The sequence below is a fragment of the Furipterus horrens genome, unplaced genomic scaffold (genome assembly GCF_987537825.1).
Source record: "Furipterus horrens unplaced genomic scaffold, mFurHor1.1.pri manual_scaffold_2, whole genome shotgun sequence".
NCBI classification, from domain to species: Eukaryota; Metazoa; Chordata; class Mammalia; order Chiroptera; family Furipteridae; genus Furipterus; species Furipterus horrens.
Window position 1 is genome coordinate 80083194 of NW_028327172.1, and position 17431 is coordinate 80100624.

General features: G+C 39.4%; 1 pseudogene; it reads right to left on the reverse strand.

The window, feature by feature from the left end:
• Positions 1-212: 212 nt before the first annotated feature.
• Positions 213-17045, reverse strand: LOC150018891 (eukaryotic peptide chain release factor GTP-binding subunit ERF3A-like; annotated as a pseudogene).
• Positions 17046-17431: the final 386 nt, after the last annotated feature.

Genomic DNA, 17431 nt, shown 5'->3' on the forward strand with positions numbered 1-17431 from the left:
CAAAGCTATTGCCAAATCTGTCCAAGGAAGCAGTTTGAGAGGGGAAAAAATAAATCTTGGGAAAAATTCATTAGTGGCATAGCAAAAATTTAATATGAGAAAGCTAACATAACAAGAACTTTTGCTGGGCAGAAAATAAAAGAATGTGGTGTGAAGTAGGCATTTGTAGTCAAATATCCTTACAGTATTGTTCAGGGAAATCAAGGAAATGTTTAGTCTTTCTCTGAAACCAGTTTCTGAACTTTTCCAATTGCAATGATCTTGCCCTCATCTCTTAAGGTAAATTGATGCATCTGAGGGGAGTCTTTAAAGGTCTCAAGGCAGGTGGTTCCTGCTGTTCTTAAGCAAGTAAGGCATACTTGTTCTTGTTCCACAAAATAGTGTCGAGTCTTACTTTTTTCTCCTGATTTTGTCTTCCAAGCAAATTAAGGCTGTTATTTCAACTTCCTCAATACATGTATGAATATGAAGCACCACATTATAACCTGAGCAGATGATGGATTTTTACTCTATAATCAGTATCTGGGCATCAAATGCGCATTCACAATGACAAAGATTATTAGGATCACAAGTAGAAAACCTGGAAGAATTTCCTCTTCTTTAATTCCTTTCAGTCTGATTTTGAGGTTTTCATCTAGGCTACAGAATCAGTTTCTACAGCATCAGAAAGGATTCTAAGCAACTTCTATGTTGTGTTTGTCGGGCATCATCACAAGCTGCTGGCTTTTACAAATAGATCCTGACTCTAGCTTTCCCAGGACCACAGACAGTACCCATATCCTTATATTTATCTACAACTGGCACTGGTCCATCAACTGATCCACTGAAGTCTGGCAAATTATCTACATATGAAATAAATGGTATCCCAATGTACCAAGAAAAGAAATATACATATTTCTTTAAGATTTGCTCCAGTCAGTCCTGAGCAGGGCATAAAGTGAATGTCGTTTTTGGGACTGAAGTCACCTTTTATAAAAAATGGCACTAGTTTCCTCTTTAAATTCTTCAATTCCCTCATTGATCCATTTCACACTACTGGATCATACATCTTATTAATAATTGTACAATTAAGTGTTTCACACCTGCTGTCTTTGCCAACATTGCATGTTCTCTTGTCTATCCTCCTTTTTCTTTCTCTCTCTTTTTTTTTTTTTTTTACTTTTAAGTGTATTTTATTGATTATGCTCTCACAGTTGTCCCAATTATTTCTCTTTGCCCCCTTCCACCTGGTATCCCCCTTCCCTCCACCAATCCTTCCCTCCTCATTTCATGTCCACGGGTTGTTCATGTAACTTCTTTGGCTTCACCTTTTCCTGTACCATTCTTAACATCCCCATCTATTTTGTTCCTACCGATTATGCTTCTTGATCCATGTATCATTCCTCCTGTTCTCCCTCTTCCCCCCCCAGCTGATAATCCTCCAAATGACCTCTATATTTATGATTCTCCTGTTCCCACTGTTTGCTTAGTTTGTTTTTGTTTTTTAGATTCAGTTGTTGTTAGTTGTGAGTTTATTATCATTTTGTTCAGTTTTGATTTTCTTCTTTTTCTTAAGTAAGTCCCTTTAACATTTCATATAATAATGGCTTGGTGATGATGAACTCCTTTAGCTTCACCTTGCCTGGGAAGCACTTTATCTGCCCTTCCATTCTAAATGATATCTTTGCTGGATAGAGTAATCTTGGTTGTAGGTTCTTGCTTTTCATCACTTTGAATACTTCTTTCCAGTCTCTTCTTGCCTATAAAGTTTCTTTTAAGAAATCAGCTGATAGTCCTAAGAGAATTCCTTTGTAGGTAACTCTTCTCTTGCTGCTTTTAAGATTCTCTCTTTATTTTTAATCTTTGACATTTTAATTATGATGAGCACTGGTGTGGTCCTCTTTGGTTCCAACTTGTTTGGGACTTTCTGTGCTTCCTGGACTTGTATGTCTATTTCCTTTGCCAATTAGAGAAGTTATCTTTCATTATTTTTTTCACACAAGTTTTCAGTTTCTTGCTCTTCCTCTTCTCCTTCTGGCACCCCTCTGATTCGGATGTTGGTACATTTAAAGTTGCCCCAGAGTTTCCTAATTCTCTCTTCTTCTTTTTTTTTTTTCCCAACTCTTGTTTCTTCTTCCTATTCTGGGTGAATGTTTATTTCTTCCTTTTGCACCAAACTGTTGATTTGAATCCTGGTCCTTCCCTTCACTGTTGGTTTCCTGTATATATTTTTTATTTCACTTTTTATAACCTTCACTTCTTTCTTTATTTTGTGGCCATACTCAGGCATTTCTCTGAGCATCCTGATCACCAGTGTTTTGAACTCTGCATCTGAAAGGTTGAATATCTCGGTTTCATTTAGTTCTTTTCCTGGGTTTTTTTTCTGTTCTTTCATTTGGGTCATATTTCTTTGCCTTCTCAATTTGGCAGCCTCCCTGTGTTTGTTTCTGTGTATTAGGTAGAGCTGCTTTGACTCCGTGTCTTGGTAATATGGTTTAGTGTAGTACATGTCCTGTAGGGTCTAGCCTCCCCTGTCACCCAAGCTGAGTACTTGAAGTGTGCCCTTCATGTGAGCTGAGTACACCCTCCTCTTATAGTTGAGCCTTGGTTGCTGTTGGCAGATCAATGGGAGGGATTTACCCATTCTAGTCAGCTGTAAGGACTGGCTGTGACCACTTACCCCCAACCTCCACCTGCTGTGGAGGATTAGTTGTGCAGGGGCAGGGTGGTGGTGCTCCTATGTGGTCTGTAGCTGTCTACAGGGTGCGCTGGCCCTGGGGTTTCCTGGGTGGTGCAGGTCAAGTTCAGTCCCCACCTGTGTTTTGCCCAGGGCACCCTACCTGAGCTATAGAACAACTTGAGATGGCTGCTACCTCTGTTGGGCTTGGAGATCCCCAGACGAAGCCAAACTATGAATCTAAGCTGGCTGCTACTACTGCTGGGCTTGGAGGTCACTGAGGCCAGCTATTGCTTGTTTGATAGGATTTAGGAAGTTGTAAAACATAAGCAGAGATCAGGTATTCATATAGAAAAACAGCTAGTGGGGAGGTCTGTAAATTGAGTGAGGCGGAGTCTCTGGGGATCTCCAAGGCCAGTCAAACAGTGTTAGCCAGGTTGATGGAGTCTTAGATATGGTACCAGATGGCTCTGTGCGGGGAGGGTTTAGAAAAGAGACAATGGCCTCTGCTCACCTTAATGCCAAACACTTCAGTTTCTCCGTGTATGCCACTGGTGCCTTTCAAGCTGCTACTCCACTGCTGAGCTCAGAGGGAGTGAGTATGAGAAGGTGAGTCTGTGTGTAGGTTCTTTAAGATGAGCTGCCTGGGGCTCCAGCAGTTTCTTCCATCGATGCAATCCCTGCTGGTTTTTCAGCCAGAAGTTGTGGGGACTTATCTTCCTGGCACTGGAGCCTTGTGGTAGTGGTGGGGCCTGGTGTGAGGCTGCGGCTCCTCGCTCCCGAGCTATCCCTCCCAAATTTTTATCCACTATACGTGGGTGAAAGACCAGCCCATTGTGCATCTGCGCCCCTCCTACCTGTCTCAATGAATGTGGTTTCTTTAGTTCCGTAGTTGTCAGACTTCCAATCAACTTGATTTCTGACAGTTCTAGCTGATGATTGTTCTATATTTTAGCTGTAATTCTAATGTGGTTGTGCAAAGAGGTGAGCCACATCTGTCTATGCTGCCATCTGGACTGTATCCCTCTTTCTTTCTTTAAAAATATTTTATTTATTTCTTTTTAGAGAAAAGGGAAGGAAGGCAGAAAAAGAGGGTGATAAAGTTCCTCTCATATGTGCCCCCATTGGGGACCAAACCCACAACCCAGGCATAAGTCCTGACCAGAACTGAACCAGCAACCTTTAGGTTTGTGGGATGATGCCCAACCAACTGAGCTACACTGGTCAGGGCTGTCCTCCTTTATCAAATTCAGTTTCAATTGTAGCAGAGATGACCAGTATAGCCTAATCAGCTTGGGAAGTACCACCAACCGTATTTGGGACAAAACTCTTGTGGCCAAGGGCATCTAAGAACTGTGAAATGCTTCTTTACTGTTTCAAAATCGGCATGTCGCACTTCAGTTTGATCCTTGTGTCATTCTTCCGGATTTGTGTCTACGGCCCAAGACAAGTATGAAGTTTCTCTGTGTTTTTTCTTTAATTTCACTTTCACATATTTTTCAGGTGTCCTTTTGTCCACTGTTCCAGTCAGATACATTAGCTGTCCTCTAATGGCTGACCTGCTAGCATCTATGTGCTACATTTGCATGTTCATTTTTTAGGAGCACCTGGTGGGGCAATCACAGATTTAAGTTTTGGTATTTTCCCTTCCTCATCATTTCTCGGGCATTTTCCTCTGGGGGCCTTCCATTTCCAAAGAACCAACACCTGCTCTGCTTCACTTATTTCTTCTTTGTGCTCCCATGATTCTTCAAGGACACTTCTGTCTCTCCATTTTCTACAACTGATTCCGAAAGTTCCACACTAACAGTTGTAAATGCACCTTCACACAACGACCTCCTCCTGCGAAGGTTCCATAGGTTCCCAAGGGCCTCCTATGCCATGGCCCGCTTGCATTCCGGGGTTGTTGCTGGAGGCGCCAGCCAGGGGTGGCCTTGGCTGGTTCTGGCTCACTGGAAGGGTCACACAACCTTGCAGCATGGACATCAGCACGAAGGGTTTGGCGTTGACGTTGAGTTGCCAACAGCATACCTGGCTGGTGTTTACATAGGACCTGGCCACCAGGGAGCTGCAAGGGCCCTGCCTTGGGGCTTCTATGTATGCCTGGTCCCAGCAGTCGGGCACTGAGGCACTGCTGTCGCACTGCCAGTGCAGCAACTCATGATGGGCGTTTCGGTGAAGAGAGGGCGGAAATGAAGGCAGGGCGACCGGTGAGAAGGAGCTGGCTGCGGGGACCTGAGAGGGACCCGCAGAGTCAGCTCCAGTCTGGATGGCAGCTGCCCAACCCTCCTCCTGTGTGCATGCGTAGAAAATGTATTCTTAATTACTATAATCTTCTGAGTAACATCACTTCATTTACAACTAAATTAGTATTAATTAATATTTTTTTCTGAAGTCACTGCTTCATGTAAAATTAAAAACAATTTAAAGTTTATTTTAGTGTAGTTTTGTTATTCACTAGCTTTTACTTCTAAACTCCTTAAAGATGGAAACTCATTAATTTTGTTACAGAAAAATACACTGAACAAATACTTGTAATTTGTTTCTAACTTCGTTGCTTAGCAATTTTGTTCATGGCCATCTCCCAGGATTGGTCATCACATAGTGTAGTATACATCTCTTTTTACCAATGACCATGCAATTTTCATATTTCACAATTCCTTACAACCTTTCCTAAACGACAGATTTTCAATGTTTTTTTAATCTCTAATCTTTGATTTATAAAGCAAAAATCCATGCTGAAAAATAGGTGTTTTCTTTAGATTTGTTAAGTTTTTTCAAAGCAATTAAAGAAAACTGACCCTTAAAAGCAGTATTTTTAAAAACTTTTAACCCTTTATTGAAACATATGGTGACACATACAGAAAACTGTAGAATGCATTAAGTATACAGTTTGAAGAATGTTTACACACTGAACACACCTAGATTATGAAACAGAAAACCACTTTGAAAGGTCTGTTGTGCTCCATTTCAGGCACTAGTTTCCACTATCCAGAAAAGTTTTGTTGTTTTGGTACTTTAAATAAACATAACCATGCAGTATCTACTATTTTGTGTCTGGCTTCTTTCATTCAACATTATGTTTGTGAGACTTACTCATATTACTGCATGTGGTTTTAGACCATTCACTCTCATTGCTGTAGTGTTTCACTGATTAAATGTATAGCATACATTACTTTAAAAATTATGAAGTATAATTATGCTGTATGCCAGTTTAATCTATTGAGATTGATTTGCATAGTCTTCTTGTATTTTTCCCTTTCTCCTACTATACTCAAGCAAACATGACTTCTCTTCCCTAGTAAATCTTATGCTCAGGCATTTTTTCACATAACTAAAAACAAAAAATCAAGGCTACCTACCTTAAGAGTTTTTTTTTATTTTTTGGTTTTTCAATTACAGTTGTTCCATTTTTCCCCCATTGTTCCCCCCACCCAGCGCATCCCTTCTCCCACAATCATATCCCTCCCTGTTGTCCATGTCCATGAGTCATTTATACACGTTCCTTGACTAGACCCTTCCCTTACTTATCCCCCTTCTCTCCCTCCCCCCTCCCCCCTGTTGACTACTATTCTACCCTGTCCTATTTAGTTTGTTTGTTTGTGTTGTTCTTTAGTTTCCTGTATTAGGTGATATCATATGGTATTTTGCTTTCTTTGCCTGGCTTATTTCACTAAGCATAATTCTCTCTAGTTCCATCCACATTGTCGCAAATGGCAGGAGTTCCTTCTTTCTTTCTGCTACATAGTATTCCATTGCGTAAATATACCACAGTTTTTTGATCCACTCATCTACAGATGGGCACTTAGGCTGTTTCCAGCACTTAGCTATTGTAAACAGGGCTGCTATGAACATAGGGGTGCATAAGATTTTTTGAATTAGGGTTTTAGGATTTTTTGGGTATAATCCTAGCAGTGAAATTGCTGGTTCAAAAGGCAGTTCCATTTTTAGTTTTTTGAGGTAATTCCTTACTGTTTTCCATAGTGGCTGCACTAGTCTGCATTCCCACCAACAGTGCAGTAGGGTTTCCGTTTCTCCACATCCTCGCCAGCATTTGTTGTTTGTTGATTTGTTGATGATGGCCATTCTGACAGGTGTAAAGTGGTATCTCATTGTGGTTTTTATTTGCATCTCTCTGATGGCCAATGATATTGAGCATTTTTTCATGTGCCTATGGACCTTCTGTATGTCCTCGTTGGAGAAGTGTTTGTTCAGGTCCTTTGCCCATTTTTTAATTTGGTTGTCTGTTTTCTTGATGTTGAGTCGTATAAGCTCTTTATATATTTTGGAGATCAGTCCCCTGTCTGTGATATCATTGGCAAATATGTTCTCCCATATGGTTGGTTTCCTTTTCATCTTGCTGATGTTTTCTTTTGCTGAGCAGAAACTCTTTAGTTTGATGTAGTCTCATTTGTTTATTTTTTCCTTTGTGGGATATCTGAAATTTTCCTGCCTATGTTTTCCTCTAGGACTTTTATGGTGTCACGGCTTACTTTAAGTCTTTAATTCATCTTGAGTTTATTCTTGTGTGTGGTGTAAGTTGGTGGTCTAGTTTCATTTTTTTGCACGACCCTGTCCAGTTCTCCCAGCACCACTTGTTAAAGAGGCTCTTCTCACTCCATTTTATGTTCCTTCCTCCTTTATCAAATATTAGTTGACCATAGAGGCCTGGGTTTATTTCTGGGCTCTCTATTCTGTTCCACTGATCTATATGTCTGTTCTTATGCCAGTACCAGGCTGTTTTGATCACAGTGGCTTTGTAGTATTGTTTGATGTCTGGTATCGTGATTCCTCCTGCTGTGTTCTTCTGTTTCAAGATTGCTTTTGCTATTCGGGTCTTTTTTGGTTCCATATGAATTTTTGAAGTATTTGTTCTATGTCAGTGAAATATGTCATTGGTATTTTAATAGGGATTGCATTGAATCTGTAAATTGCTTTGGGTAGTATGGCCATTTTGATGATGTTGATTCTTCCCATCCATGAACATGGTATTTGCTTCTATTTATTTGTATCTTCCTTAATTTCTTTCTTCAATGTTGTGTAATTTTAAGTGTACAAGTCTTTTATCTCTTTGGTTAAGTTTACTCCTAGGTGCTTTATTTTTCTTGTTGCTATAGTAAATGGTATTTTCTTTTTTGCCGTTGTCTCCGATATTTTATTGTTAATGTACAGAAATACCTTATATTTCTGTATATTTATTTTGTACCCTGCTATTTTGCCAAATTCACTTATTATATCGAGTAGTCTTTTAGTGGAGTTTATAGGGTTTTCTAGGTATAGTATCATGTCGCCTGCAAATAGTGATAGTTTTACTTCTTCTTTCCCAATTTGGATGTCTTTTACTTCTTTGTCTTGTCTGATTGCTGTGGCTAGAACTTCCAACACTATGTTGAATAGAAGTGGAGAGAGTGGACAGCCTTGTCTAGTTCCTGATTTCAGGGGGAATGCTTTCAGTTTTTGTCCATTGAGTATGATGTTGGCTTCGGGCTTCTCATATATAGCCTTAATGATGTTAAGGTATGCTCCCTCTATTCTCATTTTGCTGAGTGTTTTCATCATATATGGGTGTTGTACTTTATCAAATGCTTTTTCTGCATCTATAGATATGATCATGTGATTTTTGTCTTTCATTTTGTTTAGGTGATGTATTATATTTATTGATTTGTGAATATTAAACCATCCTTGCACCCCTGGGATGAATCCCACTTGATCGTGGTATATGATCTTTTTGATGTATTGCTGATTCCTGTTTGCCAAAATTTCATTCAGGATTTTAGCATCTATGTTCATCAGTGATATTGGCCTGTAGTTTTCTTTCTTTGTTGTGTCTTGACCTGGTTTTGGGATTAGGGTAATACTGGCTTCATAGAAAGAGTTTGGGATTTTTCCCTCTTCTTGGATTTTTTGGAATAGTTTGAGGAGGGTAGGAGTTAGTTCTTCCCTAAATGTTTTGTAAAATTCACCTGTGAAGCCATCCGGTCCAGGGCTTTTGTGTGCCGGGAGATTTTTGATTACTGTTTCAATTTCCTTCTTTGTTATTGGTCTGTTGAGACTTTCTACTTCTTCTTGATTCAGTTTTTGAAGGTTATATGTTTCTAGAAATTTGTCCATTTCTTCTAGGTTGTCCAATTTCTTGCCATACAGTTGTTTGTAGTAAATTCTTACAATCGTTTGTATTTCTGTGGTATCAGTCGTGATTTCTCCTTTTTTGTTTCTGATTTTGTTTATTTGGGTCTTCTCTCCTTTTTTCTTGATGAGCCTGGCTAGAGGCTTGTCGATTTTATTTATTTTTTCAAAGAGCCAGCTCCTAGTTTTGTTGATTTTTTGGATTATTTGTTTAGTCTCTATGTCATTTAATTCTGCTTTGATCTTGATGATTTCCTTTCTTCTTTTTGCCCTAGGCTTAGTTTGTTGTTGTTGTTCTAGTTCTTGTAGCTTTAGGGTTAGATTTTTTATTTGAGATTCTTCTAGTCTTTTCATATATGCCTGTATTGCTATAAACTTCCCTCTTAGGACTGCTTTTGCTGTGTTTTGGGCTGTTGTGTGTTCATTGTCATTAGTTTCTAGAAATTTCTTGATTTCCTCTTTGATGTCATTGTTAACCCATTCATTATTTAATAGCATGTTATTCATTCTCCATGAGTTTGAGTGTCTTTGGTTTTTTTCCCTGAGGTTGATTTTAATTTCAAGGCATTGTGGTCTGAAAAGATGCTTGATATGATTTCAGTTTTCTTGAATTTATTGAGGCTTGTTTTGTGTCCTATTATGTGGTCTATCTTTGAAAATGTCCCATGTTCCTTTGAAAAGAATGTATATTTGGCTTCTTTGGGGTGAAAAGTTCTATATATATCAGTTGAGTCCATGTGGTTTAGTGTGTTGTTCAATGCCTGTATATCCTTGGTGTTTCTTTGCTTGGATGATCTGTCTATTGTTGATAATGGAGTGTTGAAGACCCTACTATGAGTGTGTTGTTGTTAATATCCTTCTTGTGGTCTTCTAGTATTTTCTTTATGTATTTGGGTGCTCCTATGTTGGGTGCATATATGTTTATCAGTGTTATATCTTCTTGATGGATTGTTCCTTTAAGTATTATGAAATGTCCTTCTTTGTCTCTTTTTATTGACCTTGCTTTGAAATCCATTTTGTCTGATATGAGGACTGCTACCCCAGCTTTTTTTCAGGTCCGTTTGCTTGGAATATTTTTTTATATCCCTTTACTTTCACTCTATGTAAATCTTTTGTTTTGAGGTGTGTTTCTTGTAGACAGCAAATATGTGGGTCCTGTTTTCTTATCCATTCCATTACCCTATGTCTTTTAATTGGAGCATTTAATCCACTTACATTTAAGGTTATTATTGACATGTATTTATTCATTTCCCTTTGTACCTCTGTTCCTCTACTCCTTTTTTGTTTTTTTTTCTCTTCCTTTTTCTTAGAATATTCCATTTAGCATCTCTTGCAATGCTGGTTTGGTGGAGAGGTATTCTTTTAGTCTTCCTTTGTCCGAGAGACTCCTTATTTCACCTTCTATTTTGAATGAGAGCCTTGCTGGGTAGAGTATTCTTGGTTATAGGCCTTTGTTTTTCATTGCTTGGTATATTTTTGGCCATTCCCTTCTGGCTTGTAGTGTTTCTGTTGAGAAATCGGTCGATAGCCTTATTGGAGCTCCCTTTTAAGTTATCTGCTGTTTTTCTCTTGCTGCTTTCAGGATTCTCTGTCTTGGAATGTTGCCATTTTAACTATGATGTGCCTTAGAGTGGGATTTTGGGGGTTCCTCTTTATTGGAAGTCTCTGTGCTTCCTGGACTTGCATAACTTTTTCTCTCATCAGGTTGGGAAAATTTTCTGTCACTATTTCTCCTATCAGTTTTTCTATTCCTTGTTCTTCTGATCCCTCTTGAATTCCGATTACTCTTATATTGTTTTTACTTATGCTATCCTGTAACTCCCTTACCTCTTCTTCGTACTTTTTAAATCTTTTTTCATTTTGCTGTATCGTCTGAGAATTTTTTCCTACATTATCTTCTAACTCACTAATACGATCCTCTGTTTCGTTTAGTCTGCTTTTGATTGATTCTACTGTGTTTTTCAGTTCAGAGATTGCATTCTTCATTTCTTCCTGGTTGTTGTTGATAGACTTTATGTCTTTTTTTATGCTGATGTAGTTCTCTGCAAGTTCCCTGTAACTTTCTTGGAGCTGTTGGTAACTTCCTTGGAGGCTGTCATAGTTGTTTTTAAGGTTGTCAAGTATATTGAGCTTCTTCACCGCCATAGTTTTGAATTCCATGTCTGACATTTGGGTTATATCTATCCCATCTACCTCTCTTTCTAGGGATTCCTCTTTTCTTTTCATTGAGAGGTTGTTTCTGCATCTTACCATGTTGGATTCTTCTTGTTTGCTTTTGTTATTTGGATTTGTCTGCTTTGCCTTCCCACCTTTGTGGTATGAGATTCTTTATGGTAGATCTGGGGGTTTCAGTGGTGCAGTCTCTTTGATCTCCTGAGCCTGATGTTCTTGGGGTACCTTTTATGTCGTTTGTGTATGCTCTCTGGTTATATTTCAGATGCTTTTTGTTAGGATCTTCCTTCTGGCTAGTTGGTTGAGAGTCACTGTATCCACTTTATCTTGAATTCTTTCATGGAGATGTCAGTTTAGCCTTTGTGTGTTGCCTTGTTTTTCTGTATCCACAGCTGGTCTAATGAGGTGGGTTAGAGGTTCCTGTTCCTTGCAGCAGTGGGCCCCGTCACGGCACATTCCTTAGGTGCCTATTGGAGCTAGGCAAGGTGTCCTTGCAGGCATGCCTGTGAGCCAGTAAGGCAGCCCAAGAGCTTGCCTCAGGCCTGCCTCGCCGTGCTCCGGGAGTTTCCCAATGTGGCCGGGAGCTAGCCTCAGGCCTGCGGCACTGTGCTCCGGGAGTTGGTCTCTCGCCTGCCAGTGCTGGGCCGCAGACACTCGTGCACAGTGGAAGTTAGCGATTGGTGCCTATTGGTTTCGGCGAGGTGTTTTTGCACTCGCACACCCGTGCTAGCCCAAGGCGGCCAGGGAGCTAGCCTCAGGTCTGCCGCGCAACGCTCAGAGAGTTGGTCTCTAGCCTCTTAGGGTGGGGCCCCAACATTTGTGCTCAGTAAAAGTGAGTGTCTGTGAGTTGCTGCTGCCTGCTGTTCTGGCGCCACAGCTGCCCACTGTTCCTGCACCTGCCTGGGTGGGCACAAGCAGAGCCTGAGGAAATGCTTTATGCTCCGGCCTGGCACTCAGGCCTGGTGCCCACTGGAGCTGGCCAGGGGTGACTGCGCACAGTCTTCTGTGTATCCAGTGGGCCCTCCCTGTGCCCGTTGGGGCACTGATCTTATGTCTGTTGGGGTGTGTCCAAGGGGCACCTGGACTCGAGGCCCTGCGCACCTGGGCCACTGAATGAGGTCACTTCCCTATGCGTGCCCACGACCCAAGGGGAGGGTGGGGAGTGGGCGAGCGCACTTCTGCGCCTGCGCTCCTCAAGAATGTCCTATCACCCCCAAACTTCCCCCCCTCTCCACAGTTCACAACAGAAAAATACAAAGGAAAAATTACGATTTCACTTGCTCAGCAGCACGCTGTCTCCCTTCTTCCAGCACCAATGCCGCCTGGTCGAGTCCCGTCTCTGCCAGCGGGCAGAGATCCACTTTCCTCTTGACTCCCCTCTGGGGAAGCCTGTGGTCGCCAAAAAGCCTCTGTGTTCTTTCAGCCGCAGCTTGGGCAGCCACCCCAGTCAGGAATCCTGTTTTGTCCCTTTTTCTTCCACTATCCTCACTAAACAGGTTGTTCCCAGATGGATTTTCTCTAATCCAGCAGTGCCAAGGCTCGACTCCTGCCAGTGTCCAGCTGCTCACTGAGGTGTTCTGTCTGCAATTAGTCCAAACTACAGATGGGTCTCAGGAGCCTGAGAGTGCAGCCTCCCCTCAGTCCTCTGCCATCTTCCCAACCCCTTCATAAACACCTGAGCTCATTTGATAAGAGCCAGGAGGGGAGAAAACAGTCTATCTTAGAGAAAGAAAAAGGACAAGGCAGATTGGAAAGAGTCCCTCAGATCTGGGAGTGGATAGAGTCTATCCCTTGAAACTGAGCTGGGTGCCTAAAAAAATCACAAAGAACCCAGAACAAATGGTTGTACAGAGCAACTAGGGAGGCTTGTTCCTTGGCACCAAGATTTTCATAACAACAAATATATCTTCACCCCACATGTGGCAAGGAGTGAGCCTCTCTGGATATAAGAGAACAACTTTGAGCATAGAAAAAGATAATGACCATAATAGACTTAAGGTCAGAAGCTCTTCATCTGTTTTGGAGACATCAGCGAATTCTCCTGTATTCTGCTTCTACTCTAAGAAAATAGGAGTTCCAGTAAAGAAAAGAATTTGATTTCTCAACAGCCTGGCAAAGTGGGGGCTCAAGGTGGGTTCTAATTTAATCTATAAATAGACTTTTCTTGCCTACCTGTTTGTAGACTAAGATTCATACTAGGTCCTTAAGTTAAAATATTCTGATTCCTCTTTCAGATTTAAATATTGCCTGTGTCTTTTGAACAATGTTCTCATTTTACTATACATCAGGTCTTTGAATAATGTTTTGTTCAACATTGTTTCACAGTTGCATTGATGAGAAAAAATATTGATTCTTGGCTGGGGCCACTGTGTATGGATTTTGCATGATCTCCCCATATCTTCATGGGTTTTCTCTGGGTACTCCAGGTTCCTCCCACATTCCCAAAATATGCGTATTAGGTTAACTGGTGTGTCTAATTTGTCCCAGTATGAGTGACTGTGGAAGTGTGTGTGAAGGCGCCCTGTGATGGAATGTCGTCCTGTCCAGAGTTGGGTCCTGTGTTGCACCCTGAGCTGCAAGGATAGTCTCCAGCCACTTGTGACCCTAAAGTGGAATAGTCAGGTTGGAAAATAATTACCTTACTTGTTTTCATAATCTTTCTTAAATGGATGTATAGCTCAGATTTATTTCAATATTTAATATTAGAAGTGATTTGGGTCTTTATTTGGAAGTGTGGTGACATTTTTGACCAGAAATATGCTGTAGAAACTTCTTGTTTATATCTATTAGCTTATAGTCAAATTAGTTTTGTTATATATCATTTCACTTAAAGTCAGTTTCCAATGATGTTAAATGAGAATTTACCGTATGGTTATCTGTAAAAGAGAGTGCAGTGCCCGTTTTTCTAGTAGATACAGATTCTAGGTATATGAATCAAGGTACAAGTAGTGAAAGAGATATGAAATTCCTTTTGGCATTTTTTTTGAGATGTTATTATCTACCCCATCTCCCAAGGAAAAGCATGGGAAGTGTACATTTATTGTTTGCTCTTCCTCCAGCTGGACTTGATCAGGAATGCCTCACAGATTCTGGCAGTTTTTAGTCTTATAGTCCAAAGCAATGAATGTTTCATTTCTTTATAAATATTATAGTCATTGCCTCTTGAGCTACCTGGATTGATTCTAAACTGATCAGGACCTCAATTTTCTTAATATTTACTGAGATCTATATACCATTAATGATGTCCTTCACCCTTTCCTAAAGATCTGAGCTTCCCTCTGATATCATTTCACTTCAGGCTGAAAAAACTTGCATCGGCATTTTTTTTTTTTTTTTTTTTTTTGTAGTACAGTTCTGCTGGCAATAAATTCTTAGAGTTGAAAAGAGATATTTGTTTCACCTTCATTTTTAAGGGATATTTTTTCTGGATATAGTATTCTAGGTTCAAAGTTTTTTCTTTCAAGACTTTAATGATGTCATTCCACTATCTTCTGAAACCACCATACTTTCTGATGAAAAACCCACAGTGATGCACATTGTTGTTCCTCTGTACATAATGTTTTGCTTCTCTCTGGCATTTTGAAGCTTTCCTCTTATCTTTGGTTTATAGCAGTTTGTCTATAACATTACAAGGTGAAGTTTTCTTCATACTCCTGTTTTAATGTCACTGAGCTTATTGAATCTGTACATTTTATGTCTTTCACCAAATCTCCCAAAATTTCAAACCACTATTTCTTTAAATATTTATTATGTCTCATTCATTCTCTCTTCTCTTTCTGGAATTACAATTACATGTATATTATATCTTTTGGTATTTTCCAATAAGTCTCTGATGCATTTTTCATTAAAAAATCTTTTTCCACCTATTCTTCATATTGGAAAAGTTGTATTGATTTATCTTTAAATTTTTTTGTTCCTCTTTCATTTCCATTCTGCAACTAAGGCCACACAGGGGATTTTTAAAATTTAAGATGTTGTAGTTTTTAGTTCTAGAATTTTCATTTGGTTCTTTTTTATATTTTCTACTTCTCTGCTGAGGCTCCCTATCTTTTTCCTTCATTTCAAGTGGCTTTTCCTTTTACCTACTGAGGATCATTATGAGTTGCTTTAAAGTTCTTTTCCGCTTAATTCAAACATATGGATCACCTCAGGATTAGCTTCTTAATTATCTTTCCCCTTTCCTGTTTCTTTGTGTGATAAGAAATTTTAGATTGTATCCAGGGCATCATGATGTTTTGTTTTGGAGAGTCTGTGTTTTGTTATATTTGCCAAAGTGTCTGCGTTTCTGTTTTAACAGACAAGGAACTTGATCAGATTCAAGTTGCAAACCCTGTGCCTCTTCAGTTCAATTCTTTTATCCTGAGCTTCAAGCTGCTTTGAGTCTGTTCCATGCAGGCGTGGTGCAGCAATCATTCAGAGACTTGGGCAGAGTCTTCACACAAAATTTGGAGCTTTCCTTCTTGGATACTCTCCTTTTTGAGATTTCTTTCCTCACTTTTCTGTGGCTGTGGCTGACCCAGACACTTCTCTCCTGGCTCTTTGGCAAATAGACTGTGGGTTTTTGGTCAATTTAGTTCCCCTCCACTATGGTGTGACTTGTTTCCTGCCTCATTTAATGCCCCAAGAACAGAAAACTCACCCACCAGTGCTTGTGTCTCCTTCCAAGTTTCAATTCCTCACCAAAATCTGCCAACTTTTGTTCACTTTCCAGAACCTTGAGGTAGTTGCTTGTATTTTGTTCAGAGTTTACAGGTGCCATACCAGAGGCATTACTCTCCAACACTACTTTTTTTTTTTTTTTAAAAAAGTAATCTTTTAATTTTGAAATAATTTCAGTTTTTCAGAAATGTTGTAAAAATAGTACAAAGTCCCTGTATACCTCTCAGCCACTTTCAGTTCCCTCTCATCTTATCTTCTTACATTATCATGGCACATTTGTCAAACTAAGAAACCAATAATGGTGCATTACTATAAACTAAACTTGACCATTTCACTAGTTTTCCCATTAATGTTCTTTTTCTATTCTAGGATCCAATCCAGGATACCACACTGCATTTAGTTATCATGTCTCCTTAGTTTCTAGTCTATGACAGTTTCTATGTCTTTTATTTTTTCTTTTTACCTTGACAGTTTTGAGGACTACTAGTAGTCAGGTAACCTATAGAATATCCCTCTTTTAGGTTTGTCTGATGTTTTCTCATGATTAGACTAAGGTTAAATATCTTGGGAAGGGATACTATAAAGGTGAATTGTTTTTTTCATCACATTCTATCAAGGGATACATGATATTCACATGACATTACTAGTGATGCTAACCTTATTTGTTTAAAGTATTCTACTTTTGGAGGAATACAATGTACGTGAAACTTTTCCCCACATTTCCCCTTCTTTTTAAAAGAAGTTTCATGGAAATTCCTTGATTAAAGATGTCGTGTAATACCACCCCTCACTCCAAATTTCTTCCTTTCACCTATAACTCCAAGGAGATTAGACAATTAAAAATGGTAATATCTAGAGAAATTTTTCATGGAAAAGAAGCTATTCAGAGAATGATACAAACACATATTTCTTCCAAATAAATTCTTAAAACCTTGTGGTGGCTAATAGTGCCTAACACAATTTGATGACATGTCTTTTCTTTATTAGAAGATTAGTAGGTTGGAAAGTTTTAGTTTTTTTGGCTTTAGGATGATGCCTGAGAAGTTTGGTGGTAGTGGGGAGAGAAGAAGCAAAAAAAAAAGAAATAAAACATAAAAACAAAAACATTGCGTGCTTGTGATTAACACCAACCCTAAGTGTAAAATAAATACCGGTGCAGTTGTTCAAAATCAGCTATATGTTTCAGAATGTTCATCCTGTACTGAAAAGTGCCAATTTAGCATGTTGAGGATGAGAGCACAACGATTCTCCATTCATTCTTCATCCTAGAACTTATAAAGTTGACTGTATTTCACAAGAGCTAACTCAGGTGCAAGTTATATTCTTACCTGAAGGTGGCCACAAAGTTCACCGTGGGCCAGCCCACGACAAAGGATCTCACGGCATCGGTGTTGCCTTCTCCCACTTCATCCACACAGCTTGCTGTCCACATGTCACTTAACTTTATTTTATTTTTTATCTTAAAGTTGTTGTTATATCTAAGAAGATAAAAACCAGACAAGACTTATTATTTTGTTACTTTAATTTTATGAGTTTCTGTACTTGTTGTAACAAAACAGTTTAAATCAATCAAGGCAAAGGATACCTTATTCATTGTTTTTGTCTTCAGTGCTTTCCACCATAAATTGTAGCATGATTGGCTACCACAGCCCAAAAAGGCCTTGAGAACATTTGGTGTTATTAGTCCTCATGCCTGCATTTAGCTGTATACTGATTACTTTATCTTTCTGTATGTTAAGCATTTCATTTGGATCAAAATCCTAATTTTAAATTTACTGCTGTTATAAAAACTGATTTATTATTTATAATTAGCTTACC